Source organism: Thalassophryne amazonica, chromosome 2, assembly GCF_902500255.1.
Source record: "Thalassophryne amazonica chromosome 2, fThaAma1.1, whole genome shotgun sequence".
Taxonomy (NCBI): Eukaryota; Metazoa; Chordata; class Actinopteri; order Batrachoidiformes; family Batrachoididae; genus Thalassophryne; species Thalassophryne amazonica.
Window position 1 is genome coordinate 89,522,650 of NC_047104.1, and position 11,856 is coordinate 89,534,505.

Below are 11,856 nucleotides of genomic sequence, written 5' to 3' on the forward strand. Positions count from 1 at the left end.
GGTCAAGTTGAAACTGGTGATAATCTTCGACACACCATGCAGTGCAGTGAAAATGTATTTGACGATCATACAACCCCAATTCCAGTGAAGTTGGGATGATGTGTAAAATGTAAATAATAACAGAATACAGTGATTTGCAAATCCTCTTCGACCTATATTCAATTGAATACACCACAAAGACAAGATATTTAATGTTAAAACTGATAGAATTTTTTGTTTCTGTGCAAATATTTGTTCATTTTGAAATGGATGCCTGCAAAACATTTCAAAAAAGTTGGGACGGGGCAACAAAAGACTGGGAAAGTTGATGAATGCTCAAAGAACACCTAATTGGAAACATGTGAGTGTCATGATTGGAGCATCCCCAAAAGGCTCAGCCATTCACAAGCAAAGATGGGGTGAGGATCACCACTTTGTGAACAACTACATGAAAAAATACTCCAACAGTTTAAGAACAATGTTTCTCAACATTCAGTTGCAAGGAATTTAAAGATTCCATCATCTACAGTCCATAATATAATAAGAAGATTCAGAGAATCTGGAGAACTTTCTACATGTAAGCAGCAAGGCCATAAACCAACATTGAATGCCTGTGACCTTCGATCTTTCAGGCGGCGCTGCATTAAAAACTGACATCATTGTGTAAAGCAGTGATTTTCAACCTTTTTTGAGCCGCGGCACCCTTTTTATATTTACAAAATCCTGCGGCACACCACTGTCATGTGTCATGTGTCACGCACCACTAACTCGTGTCTCTACACGGTGCGTTAGTAACATGTGCGGTACAGATATGACGTAACATAGTATACTATAGTCATGGAGCTGTATATAAGAACTAGAGAGCGCAGTTCCAATGCTGCACACTAAACAAAAATGTCCCTTCATGGACAGCGACATGACGACTCCTAACCGGGCAAAATATTGACGAAGTACCTGGACGAAGTACTCCATTTTCAATGGAGATTCGCGACTGAACACACTCAGAAAAATGCTCCCAAAATACGTGTTAAAATGCCATTTTGTCCTGGATATCGAGCCAGTAAAATTAAATTACATTAAATTATGTCAGGAAAGTATTAAACTTACTCTGACACACACACATTCACAAATATTAGTGTTGAAAGTTACACGGATCTGCGCTGATAAGCTACGCTGCTCGGCTGAGCTGCAGCTGCTGTTCAACGCAGCGTGGCTCCTAAAACCATTACAATACATTTATATACATATTATATTTTTACACAATTATCCTTTATTGACCGAGTTTCATTCATGAAGTCAGCGGTGTGTGTGTGCGCACATCTCTGTGTGTGTGGCAGCACAGCGCGGGTCATTAATCTCATTATTTTAAGGTGCAAAAAAAAACAAAAAAAAAACTCCCCAGTCTTGTCGAACAATTTTTAGTCACTAACGACAAGAATTTTAACTAGACATTGGTCTAGCAGTGGAAAATATCAACTAGACATAAGTGAAATTAATGATCCGTGTCATCGGACGACACAGGTACGGCAGGAGACATACAGCTGTTTATCATCCAAATATCACGGACAAAGTGACAAGAAGAACCAAACCCACTTACTTATGGAAGGAAATATTGTCTCCCTTGTTCCTCCGTTTGTGACTTTGCCAACATGCGCAGCTTTCCGGCATATTCCACGTGTTTCTTGACGAGACTAAGTGAACTTCTATGCACACAAATCACTAACTTGCCCGGAATTAAAATGGCGATCACGCCTCCTTGTCGGCACACGGCTCAGCGCTACTGCGCGCTTTGCTGCCATCTACTGGAATAAAAGAGCATTACACAATCTGCCACACTATTACAGCACATACACCCGATAATGGTGATATTTGATAATTGACCACGGCACCCCTGACGATCGATCACGGCACCCTAGGGTGCCGCGGCACCCCGGTTGAGAATCACTGGTGTAAAGGATCTTAATGCATGGGCTCAGAAACACTTCAGAAAACCACTGTCAGTTAACACAGTTCATCGCTACATCTACAAGTGCAAGTTAAAACTCTACCATGCAAAGGGAAAGCCATATATCAACAACATCTAGAAACGCGCCGCCTTCTCTGGGCCCAAACTCATTTGAAATGGACAGACGAAAAATGGAAAAGTGTGCTGTGGTCTGATGAGTCCACATTTCAAGTTGTTTTTGGAAATCATAGACGTTGTGTCCTCCAGACAAAAGAGGAAAACGACCAACCAGATTGCTACCAGCACAAAGTTCAAGCGCCAGCATCTATGATGGTATGGGGGTGTGTTAGTGCCCATGGCATGGGCAACTTACACATCTGTGATGGCACCAACAATTCTTGAAAGGTACATCCAGTTTTTGGAGCAACACATACGGCCATCCAAGCAACGTCTTTTTCAGGGACGTCCCTGCTTATTTCTGCAACACAATGCCAAGCCACATTCTGCACGTGTTACAACAGCGTGGCTTCATAGTAAAAGAGTGTGGGTACTAGACTGGCCTGCCTGCAGTTCAGACCTGTCACCCATTGAAAATGAGTGGCGCATCATGAAGTGTAAGCGCAAAATACGACAACGACCCTGGACTGTTGAACAACTGAAGTCAATCAATCAATCAATCAATTTTATTTATATAGCGCCAAATCACAACAAACAGTTGCCCCAAGGCGCTTTATATTGTAAGGCAAGGCCATACAATAATTACGTAAAAACCCCAATGGTCAAAACGACCCCCTGTGAGCAAGCACTTGGCGACAGTGGGAAGGAAAAACTCCCTTTTAACAGGAAGAAACCTCCAGCAGAACCAGGCTCAGGGAGGGGCAGTCTTCTGCTGGGACTGGCTGGGGCTGAGGGAGAGAACCAGGAAAAAGACATGCTGTGGAGGGGAGCAGAGATCAATCACTAATGATTAAATGCAGAGTGGTGCATACAGAGCAAAAAGAGAAAGAAACACTCAGTGCATCATGGGAACCCCCCAGCAGTCTAAGTCTATAGCAGCATAACTAAGGGATGGTTCAGGGTCACCCGATCCAGCCCTAACTATAAGCTTTAGCAAAAAGGAAAGTTTTAAGCCTAATCTTAAAAGTAGAGAGGGTGTCTGTCTCCCTGATCTGAATTGGGAGCTGGTTCCACAGGAGAGGAGCCTGAAAGCTGAAGGCTCTGCCTCCCATTCTACTCTTACAAACCCTAGGAACTACAAGTAAGCCTGCAGTCTGAGAGCGAAGCACTCTATTGGGGTGATATGGTACTATGAGGTCCCTAAGATAAGATGGGACCTGATTATTCAAAACCTTATAAGTAAGAAGAATAATTTTAAATTCTATTCTAGAATTAACAGGAAGCCAATGAAGAGAGGCCAATATGGGTGAGATATGCTCTCTCCTTCTAGTCCCCGTCAGTACTCTAGCTGCAGCATTTTGAATTAACTGAAGGCTTTTCAGGGAACTTTTAGGACAACCTGATAATAATGAATTACAATAGTCCAGCCTAGAGGAAATAAACGCATGATTTAGTTTTTCAGCATCACTCTGAGACAAGACCTTTCTAATTTTAGAGATATTGCGTAAATGCAAAAAAGCAGTCTTACATATTTGTTTAATATGCGCTTTGAATGACATATCCTGATCAAAAATGACTCCAAGATTTCTCACAGTATTACTAGAGGTCAGGGTAATGCCATCCAGAGTAAGGATCTGGTTAGACACCATGTTTCTAAGATTTGTGGGGCCAAGTACAATAACTTCAGTTTTATCTGAGTTTAAAAGCAGGAAATTAGAGGTCATCCATGTCCTTATGTCTGTAAGACAATCCTGCAGTTTAGCTAATTGGTGTGTGTCCTCTGGCTTCATGGATAGATAAAGCTGGGTATCATCTGCGTAACAATGAAAATTTAAGCAATGCCGTCTAATAATACTGCCTAAGGGAAGCATGTATAAAGTGAATAAAATTGATCCTAGCACAGAACCTTGTGGAACTCCATAATTAACCTTAGTCTGTGAAGAAGATTCCCCATTTACATGAACAAATTGTAATCTGTTAGATAAATATGATTCAAACCACCGCAGCGCAGTGCCTTTAATACCTATGGCATGCTCTAATCTCTGTAATAAAATTTTATGGTCAACAGTATCAAAAGCAGCACTGAGGTCTAACAGAACAAGCACAGAGATGAGTCCACTGTCCGAGGCCATAAGAAGATCATTTGTAACCTTCACTAATGCTGTTTCTGTACTATGATGAATTCTAAAACCTGACTGAAACTTTTCAAATAGACCATTCCTCTGCAGATGATCAGTTAGCTGTTTTACAACTACCCTTTCAAGAATTTTTGAGAGAAAAGGAAGGTTGGAGATTGGCCTATAATTAGCTAAGATAGCTGGGTCAAGTGATGGCTTTTTAAGTAATGGTTTAATTACTGCCACCTTAAAAGCCTGTGGTACATAGCCAACTAATAAAGATAGATTGATCATATTTAAGATCGAAGCATTAAATAATGGTAGGGCTTCCTTGAGCAGCCTGGTAGGAATGGGGTCTAATAGACATGTTGATGGTTTGAATGAAGTAACTAATGAAAATAACTCAGACAGAACAATCTGAGAGAAAGAGTCTAACCAAATACCGGCATCACTGAAAGCAGCCAAAGATAACGATACGTCTTTAGGATGGTTATGAGTAATTTTTTCTCTAATAGTTAAAATTTTATTAGCAAAGAAAGTCATGAATTCATTACTAGTTAAAGTTAAAGGAATACTCGGCTCAATAGAGCTCTGACTCTTTGTCAGCCTGGCTACAGTGCTGAAAAGAAACCTGGGGTTGTTCTTATTTTCTTCAATTAGTGATGAGTAGTAAGATGTCCTAGCTTTATGGAGGGCTTTTTTATAGAGCAACAGACTCTTTTTCCAGGCTAAGTGAAGATCTTCTAAATTAGTGAGACGCCATTTCCTCTCCAACTTACGGGTTATCTTCTTTAAGCTGCGAGTTTGTGAGTTATACCACGGAGTCAGGCACTTCTGATTTAAAGCTCTCTTTTTCAGAGGAGCTACAGCATCCAAAGTTGTCTTCAATGAGGATGTAAAACTATTGACGAGATACTCTATCTCACTTACAGAGTTTAGGTAGCTACTCTGCACTGTGTTGGTATATGGCATTAGCGAACATAAAGAAGGAATCATATCCTTAAACCTAGTTACAGCGCTTTCTGAAAGACTTCTAGTGTAATGAAACTTATTCCCCACTGCTGGGTAGTCCATCAGAGTAAATGTAAATGTTATTAAGAAATGATCAGACAGAAGGGAGTTTTCAGGGAATACTGTTAAGTCTTCAATTTCCATACCATAAGTCAGAACAAGATCTAAGATATGATTAAAGTGGTGGGTGGACTCATTTACATTTTGAGCAAAGCCATTTGAGTCTAATAATAGATTAAATGCAGTGTTGAGGCTGTCATTCTCAGCATCTGTGTGGATGTTAAAATCGCCCACTATAATTATCTTATCTGAGCTAAGCACTAAGTCAGACAAAAGTTCTGAAAATTCACAGAGAAACTCACAGTAACGACCAGGAGGACGATAGATAACAACAAATAAAACTGGTTTTTGGGACTTCCAATTTGGATGGACAAGACTAAGAGTCAAGCTTTCAAATGAATTAAAGCTCTGTCTCGGTTTTTGATTAATCAATAAGCTGGAATGGAAGATTGCTGCTAATCCTCCGCCTCGGCCCGTGCTACGAGCGTTCTGGCAGTTAGTGTGACTCGGGGGTGTTGACTCATTTAAACTAACATATTCATCCTGCTGTAACCAGGTTTCTGTAAGGCAGAATAAATCAATATGTTGATCAATTATTATATCATTTACTAACAGGGACTTAGAAGAGAGAGACCTAATGTTTAATAGACCACATTTAACTGTTTTAGTCTGTGGTGCAGTTGAAGGTGCTATATTATTTTTTCTTTTTGAATTTTTATGCTTAAATAGATTTTTGCTGGTTATTGGTGGTCTGGGAGCAGGCACCATCTCTACGGGGATGGGGTAATGAGGGGATGGCAGGGGGAGAGAAGCTGCAGAGAGGTGTGTAAGACTACAACTCTGCTTCCTGGTCCCAACCCTGGATAGTCACGGTTTGGAGGATTTAAGAAAATTGGCCAGATTTCTAGAAATGAGAGCTGCTCCATCCAAAGTGGGATGGATGCCGTCTCTCCTAACAAGACCAGGTTTTCCCCAGAAGCTTTGCCAATTATCTATGAAGCCCACCTCATTTTTTGGACACCACTCAGACAGCCAGCAATTCAGGGAGAACATGCGGCTAAACATGTCACTCCCAGTCCGATTGGGGAGGGGCCCAGAGAAAACTAGAGAGTCCAACATTGTTTTTGCAAAGTTACACACCGATTCAATGTTAATTTTAGTGACCTCCGATTGGCGTAACCGGGTGTCATTACTGCCGACGTGAATTACAATCTTACCAAATTTACGCTTAGCCTTAGCCAGCAGTTTCAAATTTCCTTCAATGTCGCCTGCTCTGGCCCCCGGAAGACAATTGACTATGGTTGCTGGTGTCGCTAACTTCACATTTCTCAAAACAGAGTCACCAATAACCAGAGTTTGATCCTCGGCGGGTGTGTCGCCGAGTGGCGAAAAACGGTTAGAAATGTGAACGGGTTGGCGGTGTACACGGGGCTTCTGTTTAGGGCTACGCTTCCTCCTCACAGTCACCCAGTCGGCCTGCTTTCCCAGCTGCTCGGGATCTGCCAGAGGGAAACTAACGGCGGCTAAGCTACCTTGGTCCGCACCGACTACAGGGGCCTGGCTAGCTGTAGAATTTTCCACGGTGCGGAGCCGAGTCTCCAATTCGCCCAGCCTGGCCTCCAAAGCTACGAATAAGCTACACTTATTACAAGTACCATTACTGCTAAAGGAGGCTGAGGAATAACTAAACATTTCACACCCAGAGCAGAAAAGTGCGGGAGAGACAGGAGAAGCCGCCATGCTAAACCGGCTAAGAGCTAGTAGCTGCGCTAAGCTAGCGGATTCCTAAAAACACACAAAGTGAATAATGTGTAAATAATTTAGAGGTGATTCAGCAGAGGGAGTGCTTTAGTTATGGCACGTGAAGATTACACTGTGAAACAAATCATTATCTAGGTAACTAGATCAATCTAACTGCGCAGATTAAACAGCTAACAGAAACAGAAAAACACCACAGTGCTCCGGAACAGGAAGTGATACAATACCGCAGTGAGAGCCAACCACCAGTAGAGGCCAAGTCATACATCAAGCACGAATGGGAATTAATTCCACCTACAAAGCTTCAACAATTACTGTCCTCAATTCCCAAACCCTTTTTGAGTGTTGTTACAAGGAAAGGTGATGTAACACAGTGGTAAACATACCACTGTCCCAGCTTTTTTGAAAAGTGTTGCAGGCAGCCATTTCAAAATGAGCAAATATTTGCACAAAACAATAAAGTTCATCAGTTTGAGCATTCAAAAGCTTGTCTTTGTGGTGTATTCAGTTGAGTATAGGTTGAGGAGGATTTGCAAATCATTGTCAATGTCCCAACTTCATTAGAATTGGGGTTGTAAGATGATTCATATATGTACACTAGCAGAGCTTTGACCAGGTGAAAAATAAATAAATAATTCATAGTTTGCCAATAAATACTTCACTGGCTAATTTTGCAGAACCTCACAATAAACCAAGTTCTTAGTTTTCCATCATTGCAGAGTACACCTATCCTTTGGATCCTGACTCCCTGGACAAAACTATGTTAGCTCCACTATCTGCACACAGTAATCACTAGAACAACCTTTTTTCCCAAAATGTAGCATTGTCCAGCAGTACTTCAGGGGTGTGCCTCCTTTGATTTTATTTAATTTACTCTGCAATAGCATTGTAAATCCTTTTGGATGTTGACTTTTTTTTTTATCACTCAGGGTCTCCACAGTAGATATGGCACAGACATGTCTGCCTCCGTCCTTCTGTACGAGTATTTTGGCTGTGATGGGCATATGAAGTCACATTTCCATTGTATGTCATTTAGCAGAAAGACTTTCCCAGTTTCAACACTGTTGGAGCTGGATCTGAGCAGTGTGTGTTGTTTAATGAAAGCATGTCTCATATTTCCTCCCTGTTCGTGAGGTGAACAGGGAGGTGGAGAACGTATTTGAAGACGTCTAAAAAGGAAATTATTTGTAATGTTTATATTGTAATAGCTTGGTAAAACTGTTGCATATTTCGACAGTTCTTTTAGTCAGACAGGAAAGATTGTTTTACCTGCTTTACATGTTTTGGCTACTTCCTGTAGCCTTCCTCAGAAGCATCACAAGATGGGGAAGTAACGTGTCTTATAAGCTGCTACTTCTTGATTTGGCCAGACAGCAGGGGGAACTTACGCCCCCTACTGTCTGACGTCTTCTCCAGGACAGCATCCCATGTATGTGATAGGGTGTAGGCCCCCTCATCCCGATTCATGCTTCTTGGACCTCGCTTGCGGATCTCGATGGCCTCTCTGATCCTGCGGTGGTATTTGTTGCTTTGATGTGATTTTTCCTCTTGCAATGGTCGGATATGGCTGATTTGAGATTTTCCTGCTCGGCTTGTTCTTTTATTGCTCTTGTTTGTCTACTGGCTGTCTCTTTTTCACATTCTTTTTGATGTTCATTTTTCCTTGTTCCAAATTGTCTCCCTGTCTCCCCAATGTATGTGTTGTTGCATGATAAGCATGGTATTTCATATATTACATCGCATTTGTGTTCTGGTTTTATTTTGTCCTTGGGCCTAACTATAAAAGCTGTCTGAGTTTGGTATGTGGTTTGACTGGTGTATTGATATTGTATTTTTTCATGACTCGTTGGATGCGTTCAGTGACCCCCCCTGATATATGGCAGTGTGACTATGGCCGGTTTGTTTTTGTTGAGAGTGTTCTTTTTCTTCTTTTGTACGTGTTTTTCTGTGTTTTGTACCTGTTTTTTTTTTTTTACCTTTTTCTATTGCCCATTGTGGATACTGGCAGTTTGTGAGTGCATTTTGTATGTGTGTCTCCTCCTCTTCCCTGTCCTGTGTATCTGTGACTATAGTGGCCTGGTTGTACAGTGTTCTGACTACTGACAGCTTGTGTTCTGTGGGGTGTTCTGATGTCCAGAGCAAATATTGTTCCGTGTGTGTGGGTTTCCTGTGTATTTTAAGTTTGATACTGCCGTCTGTGTTGTGGTGTAGTTTTAAACCCAAAAAAGCTATTTCTGTTATGTTTCGGACGCGGTCGGAGCACCGACCCAGCGTTTGAAAGGACCCAGCATAAAATAAGCAGAGCACGGTTCAAAGGATAACAGAATTTAATAAACATAACAGTGAGTGACGTGCTAAACAACTAAAAAGTCCGCGGTCTGGTGAGGTGGAAACACGGCGCGCTCTCAACAGCGCAAACGGTCCGGAGCCACAGCAGTTCGGACCCAGGGACCCCGCCGACACCCCCCAGGTGGCCGCGACAAACCAAGTCTGTGAAGAAAGAAAACATGGAGGTGAGTCCAACTCCACACAGAGAGACACAACTCAAAGGTGCACGCAATCAGCAAACACTTCCTGGCTTAAATCTATACATCAGCTTCTCACCCTGCAGGCACGGAACAACTCAGTTCAAATCTCCACTGCAGCAGAAGCTGATTAGACAATTAGCATAACGTGACAGCTCACTAACACAAGGTGTGAGGGACACCAAATCCACTGTCATTACTTCATAAAAGTCACCAAAACCAAATTACCTCAGGAAGTGTGCTGAAGAGCGTGAGACCTCACCCAATCCTCCTTCACAGACTGTGGCGTCAAACCTGGAGCGGTCTCTGCGTCCGTGATGGTGAGATTGTTCTCCTGACGTCGATCTCACACGTCTGCTCACAAGGTCGAGTCTCTGGCAATCACACACTGTGCATTCAAGGTTTAAATGCAGCAATCTCTGATTAAGACAAAATACACCACAGCTGTGAGTCCTGATGACCTGCATGTGAAAACAAGCCTCAGGTGTTCAGGGTGAGGTCCTAATGCTCAGCCACTCAGTCCTGAATGCATACCACCTGGTGGGAGAAACAGAAAACAAAACCCAAGCCAGCCAAACACCCCAGCCCACAACAATTTCATTGTCAGACGTCAGACAGTAGGGGGCGTAAGTTCCCCCTGCTGTCTGGCCAAATCAAGAAGTAGCAGCCTATAAGACACGTCACTTCCCCATCTTGTGACGTTTCTGAGGAAGGCTACAGGAAGTAGCCGAAACATGTAAAGCAGGTAAAACAATCTTTCCTGTCTGACTAAAAGAACTGTCAAAATAGTTAACTTAAGAAGACAGTATGAAATTTCACAAATGAAAACTGTTGCATGTCCATCCCTTCTTATTAGCAGCTGTAAAAGTATGGTTATGATGGATTTAACATCTCATTGTAATCTTTCAGATGAGCTGCGCTCTGATGTGGTGTGCTGATGCAGTCACTCACACTCACCTGAAGTGTTTTTGACTTGTTTGCATAATGTTCACAAGAAGTTCACATAATTAATGCGTGATGGAAATTTTGAGCATTTCAAATTTTTCTTTGTGCACTTGCATGAAGCTGCGCACAGTTTACAATGGTTTACAAAGAGTTTGAGATGAGTTTACTCTCATGCACGGCAGAGTGCGTGCAAATGCGTGGATCAAAGTCATGCAAGTGTCAGGGGGTCTTAAGGTACCCACAAAAAGCACAAACAAAGCTACAAAGAAACACAAGGAAGAACTTCTGAAGAACAGACCAGAGACTCAACCACAATCCCAGCCAATCAGTGGAGGTGCTAAGCCAAGAAGCACAAACACAAGAGACCACTCCTCCAACAACTACTACTACCACATGTATAGAAATAAACCCAACATAAAGCCTATAAATTGGTCTCCTCATGGACTCAAATGGGAGATACATGTGGAAGAGAAAAAACTTTTCCCTAACCACAGAGTTGAAAAACTCAAGTGCCGCAATACAAGACATGCCATAGATCTACTGACAATCCACCTAGGGTCCCCCATCCATATTATTATACACACTGGCACAAATGACCTGAGAAGGCAGGGAGAAGAGGTGGTGATGTCAATCAGGACCTGCTACCCAGATCGGACTTCCACACCGCTCTCATCCAAAGGATAAATGCATCACCAGAGTGTGTGCATTGAAGCCAAATGTTTATAGGGCACTGCACCCCACCCTAGACCTTCACAGCCTATATATGCATGTCCTCAAGGCAGCAGTCCCAATCTTTACAAAGACCCTGAAGGACATTGCACTCAAGCGCACACGAAGCACATCCTACAGGAGAAACCAACAGATGAGTTCTCCATCTAGGCCAACAACCAGAGGCCCTGCATCACACAGAGCAGAGCACACCCTGCTGCACCCAGAGGACCTGTTCAATCTGGAGGGCACTCTGTGGCACTCAGAGGACCTGCTCCACATGGAGGACACCCTGCAGTGGACACAGAAATCAAATGCCTGTTTTTCACAGATGACCTGGTATTACTGTCTCCAACCAAAGAAAGGCTACAACAAGAACTTGACCTTCTACACAATTTCTCCAAAACCTGGGCCTTGACAGTGAATCTAACCAAGACAAATATTAAATATGATATTCCGAAAAGGATCCAGCCTTCAGTCACACAAATATAATTTCTTCCTGGAAAAGATGGCCCTAGAACACACAAAAAAACTACACCTACCTCGAAATAAACACCAGCACAGGCGATTTCAACAAAGCTGTAAATGATCTGAGAGACAAGGCAAGAATGGCTTTTCATGCCATCAAAAAGAACATCAAAGTAGACATCCCAAATCAAATCTGGATCAAAATGTCGGATTCCATCATAGA

The 11,856-nt window shown here is 42.4% G+C and overlaps 1 long non-coding RNA gene across 1 annotated transcript; it reads left to right on the forward strand.

The window, feature by feature from the left end:
• Positions 1–631: 631 nt before the first annotated feature.
• LOC117502542 lies at positions 632–11,566 on the forward strand. The gene is made up of 3 exons (XR_004558345.1): positions 632–642; positions 2,902–2,905; positions 11,473–11,566. It is a non-coding gene; the product is annotated as an uncharacterized LOC117502542 (long non-coding RNA).
• Positions 11,567–11,856: the final 290 nt, after the last annotated feature.